The sequence below is a fragment of the Urocampus carinirostris genome, chromosome 4 (genome assembly GCF_059441175.1).
Source record: "Urocampus carinirostris isolate Australia breed hairy pipefish chromosome 4, RoL_Ucar_1.0, whole genome shotgun sequence".
In the NCBI taxonomy this organism is placed as follows: Eukaryota; Metazoa; Chordata; class Actinopteri; order Syngnathiformes; family Syngnathidae; genus Urocampus; species Urocampus carinirostris.
The window spans coordinates 41,177,618-41,182,561 of NC_142352.1; the positions used below are offsets into that span (position 1 = coordinate 41,177,618).

At 41.9% G+C, this 4,944-nt stretch overlaps 1 non-coding gene across 1 annotated transcript; it reads left to right on the forward strand.

Annotated features, from left to right (window-relative positions):
• Window positions 1–611: 611 nt before the first annotated feature.
• On the forward strand, window positions 612–694 carry trnal-uaa (transfer RNA leucine (anticodon UAA)). Its single transcript has one exon. It is a non-coding gene; the product is annotated as a tRNA-Leu (tRNA).
• The last annotated feature ends 4,250 nt before the right edge of the window (window positions 695–4,944 follow it).

The following is a 4,944-nucleotide window of genomic DNA, read 5'->3' on the forward strand; positions in this document are numbered from 1 at the left end:
TGATAATGGAGGCTACATGTTCTGTGATGCGTGCACACAACAACACCAGCTTATGAAGGTGCATCGTACCAAACAATTGGACCTTGAGAAGGCATTACAACTGTGGCAGAACAGCAAACCACGAAGAATATATGAACTGAAAAATCTGAAGTGATTAAAACTGCATGAATATATAGACCAATATTTCAGCATTATTATTTTGTATAATGCATAATATTTTTGTGAACTGAAAAATCTGAAGTGATAACTGCTTTGTATAACCAATTAAGTGTGATGATTACAACTGAATGAAAATATAGATTTATATTATATATTTGTCGCCGATTTACAATTTCAACCTCGATAACACTAAATTTTGGGGACCCATAGATCTCCGTCGGGACCCATAGATTTTTGAGCATGCGAGTCCCGGGGACCCATCACTTTTCAGATGTAAAATGAACACTGCCAATTGAGAGCTACTATATGTCCAGTTGGGGTCTTCTACAAACTTTACAGATTACGCAATTCTAAAAAAATCAACCAGATTATACTCCTCCATGGCCTGTTCTCATTGCCTGTTTTTGCACTCTTGTTCCTGGAAATTCTTTGATTTGAATAAGCGGAAAAGCACCAGGATGGCCGAGTGGTTAAGGCGTTGGACTTAAGTTCCAATGGATGCATGTCCTCGTGGGTTCAAATCCCACTCCTGGTAAAGCTTTGTTGAATGCTTGAGAGCTGTGATCTGCCATTTGCCTTATGTTAACGCCTATATTTGGGATCTTGACAATCCTCTAAAAAAAGCTGCCTGTAGAACAGTATATTTATTCAAAGTAACACAACCACACTTAGATTAAACTTTCCTTGGCAGTTTGTATTTAGCCACAGCTGATTCTACCCAACCATCTCTTTTGAGTCTTTATTTTATTACTCATTTTCTAGAAATGGAATTACCACATCTGCTGGGCTCAAATTATTCATTGGTGGTTTCAGGTTTTGAAAGCCTCCATGGAACCTAGGAAACTTCTAAACTCCACTAAGAAAAGAATGAGCCTCAACCCTCTCTGTTTCTTTTTTTTCCAGGTGGCAAGATTAGTTACGCCTCAAACAGGGCCAAACTCAGCGCCAAAACTTGTTAGGACTATTTTGCCCTCACCGTCCCCCGCGATTTCTTCCAGGCCAAAGCCATGGCCGAAATCCTCCGTTACTTGAACTGGACCTACGTATCGACTGCGGCCTCGGAAGGTGACTACGGCGAAATGGGCATCGATGCCTTTCAAGAAGAGGCTCACGCCCGCCACATCTCATTGCCACCTCACCAAAGGTGAGCTGATCCATGAGTCTCTGGAGCTATGAGAATGTGATTCGCTCTCTGCAGCAGAAGTCCAACGCCAAGGTGGTCATCCTGTTCAACTGCAGCGAAGACGCCTGCGAACTTCTGGTGGCAGCCACCCGTATTAACCTCACTTTCACCTAGGTGGTCAGCGATGGTTGAGGGGCCCCGGAGAGCGTTGTGAGGGGCAGCGAAGCCGTCGCTGTTGGAGCATTTACCATCGAGCTGGCCTCCTATAAGATCCGGCAGTTCAACGACTACTTCAGGGTTTTCCATCCTTACAACAACACCATGAATACTTGCTTCAGGGAGTTCTGGGAGAACCAATTCCAGTGCAGTCTTCACAATCCAAGCTGCGGGAAGCACTCGTTGCGGGATGCTCCGTTCCAACCGGAGTTCAAGATTATATTTGTAGTTAATGCAGTCTATGCAATGGCCAGGGCTTTACACAACATGGGGCAGGCCCTGTGGCCAAATTCCACCAGGGTTTGCGATGCTCTCAAACCTGGCAACGGCAGGAAGTTTTACATGGACTATATCCTTACGACCAAGCTTGACAGTAAGCAAAGTCTGATTTTGAAATGGGTTGTACAATACCAACCCAGTGAAAACCGGCTGAAAATACGTTGAGAAGCCAAAAATTAAAAAAAGACCAAAATGAAAAAGACAGGTTTTTTGGAATCTCATTGATCAGTCTTGTGTTGCATTGAAATAATTTCCAAATATGTCAAGTCAATCTTATTGCCAACATTGTATGTATGTTTTTTGATCGGCTAGCTTGACGTTAGCGCTTGCTTTGCCATGTTTCTCGGTTTGTATATTCCTTAGTGGCTTTGCTTGTGTCATTGTAGCGGATTTTACTTTTCGATGTTGGTCCCCGGTCAGCCTGGCTGCTCACTGCGTGTTTTTTGGTCGGCCCGCCTCGTGCTTTTTCTTTGAGGCTGTGGCCGCCTTTCGTTGATTGGTCCTGGTTGGCCACCCGTTGGCGGCTCTCTGTATGTTTTTTGCCAGTTAGCCCCTCTTTGACTACTCGCACTACCATTACGGCATTCACCTGAGACACCACGCTAAGGCATTTGCCACATAAACTACCAAAACTTTGCTTAAAACACTTGTAACCCCTTCCACTAATTATCCTGTAAAACAATATAGCGACTGGCTTGCTAGGGTGCTGCTTTTCCTCAGATGACTTCACAGCTCAGGATGACAAAGTCAAGACATGCTGTATTAAAATTGGAATATTTCGGAAAATAATTGGAGGACACCGATGAAATAAATAAATAGATTTTATGCAAAAACCATGTACTATTTCCTACCATTTTGCATGTTTACGGATTTGGGATTCTCTTTAAATAAGGAATAACACAGCTAAGGCGGCAATCATTGAACGCTTAAAACAAACCGTGAAGGGGCTCTGGCCAAGCGGCCGGGGGCTTAAGATATATTAAATTACCATGATTGGGCCTTAAAGGCTGTTTGAGAGGCTGGGGAGCGTCAAAGCGCGGTTATTCATGTCTGGGGGAGCCGGGTCAATAGGTTGGGGAAGTTCACAGGACCTGATGGCATTCTTATGCAAATGAAGAATACAAGCGCTAAAGCTCAGCCAGTTGGAAGATATAAATGACCGTGCAATCATCTGCAGCCATGCAAGCACACACAGACACACACTGCAGCTCAAACTTACAGTAAAATCCAGTTACATACTATTGAGTTTAAAACACATAAAAAATCTTGCTCGCCTTATAGAAAATTAGCTACTTGATTTGCATAATTATGTCATAGCTCTTCAAATGGGTTGAAAAGAACCTTATCCACACAGTAGCACAGGCATGAACATTTCATACAACCGGGCTGTGAGGAGGTGTCAAAATTCTTCAGTAGTGATGTCAAGTTACTGTTTGTCCCCGTTTTGACGAAGCTTTCAAGAAATCAGCAACAAAATATGTCAAACATATTTGTAGAACACAGATCCCCAATCTTTTTGAAACAACTATTTTTTACTGTTTGGTGCGAACGATTACTATTTTAAAAATAAGATAATCAACTTATCTTTAGAGTGGGCAATACTGGAAAATTTAGTCTAGATATGATCCAAGTAAATACATGGCAGTATCGATCAATACCGATCTGATACTAATACTTTCTGCTTAGAAATCTCATGATCATTGATTGGAACCCTATCTCTTGAAGTAGCTTATTTTTGGGATAAACACAGCACAAATATTTTGGCCATTAAAAAATTATACAAAATGTAATTACATCATTATAATTCAAACTTTGACAGTTCAAAAAAATATATTGCTGCTGTTTCAGAACAAACCCCAAGGGAGTCAAATAAAAAAAGCAGCAATGTGACAAAAATACAAATCTAACAATGTCAACTTGTCTAATATACCTTCCATTGCACACTTTCAGAAACTGCAAATAGTGTTGACAATACAGACTGAAAAATACTTTTACTACACCAACTGTTACAAAGCAAAAGTCAAGAGCTTCAAACCAGAAAATCGGCAATCTGACAAACAAGCCCTTTGGCTCTGTTGCCATTGTGATTTATAGGTTTTTGTTCAGGAAGAGTAACTTGTATCCACTTTTGGTTGAAGGTTGTTGCTCTCTGTATGGCAGACCTGGGCACTCTGGTCCTGGAGGGCCGTGTGTGACAACTTGCTAACAGGCTAATAACTTGCATCACCTGGGTTGAAGAAGAGAAATCATGCAGTAGATTCGGCCCTCGAGGACCGGAGTGCTCAAGTCTGCTGTAGGGTGAACTTTTTTTCATACAAATTTGGCAATGTAGCTGACCACTTTACAAATGCCACCAGGCGTTGTCTTTTTCTGTTGTTGGAAAAAAAAAAGTCCGCACAGCGCTGCGCTTCCGGTTTGCCTCTGTTATGTTTAGCTTCTTCTCCTAGATTTGGCTCACTCTTCTGCCTCGGCAGGCAAGATGCAGCAGCAGGTCAGGTAGGAAGAGGTGCTAAAAGTATGCCTGTCACTCACACAAACAGATATTCAATTATAGAGTGGTCCAGAGCGCTGCGTAAGAGAGAGAATGACTGTTCTTTCCACGTATGGAAAATTGCTTTGAGAAAATTAAAGGGGTGAAGTTACGATTCCAGGAAAATAGCATCGATCTGATCCAAGTACTTGGTTAGTATTGATAATACTGATATTTGGATCAATCCGCCCACTGATGTTGTTACAATGTTATTACCAATTTGTAAGTATAACAAGTTAAGTCAACCAATAAAGCATTGTGACAGTTGGAAATCAAATGTACTAGAAAATCGCAATGACCCATCACTGGTGAGCTACTTTAAGAACCTTTACGCTGGCTACTCAGGTGTTCCCAGGGGGCAACCTAGGCCCTGATGGCACTACGTTGGAGACCCCTGATCTAGAATATCTGAGGGGGTACGACAAAGCACATTGAATTCTTCCGGGTGTCATTTATTTGTGTAGGTAGCTGTTAGCTTTTCCACTGCTAATAGAAATCAAGACATTTTACAGAATGACCTGGAGAAGTTTAACAGTCTTCTATATTTTCTGGTCTCAAGTCTCTACTACCCGATGGAGCTCAATTAGAAATGTCAAGCAATCTTGGTGGCAAATGCTAACTACCTCCTCTGTTAACA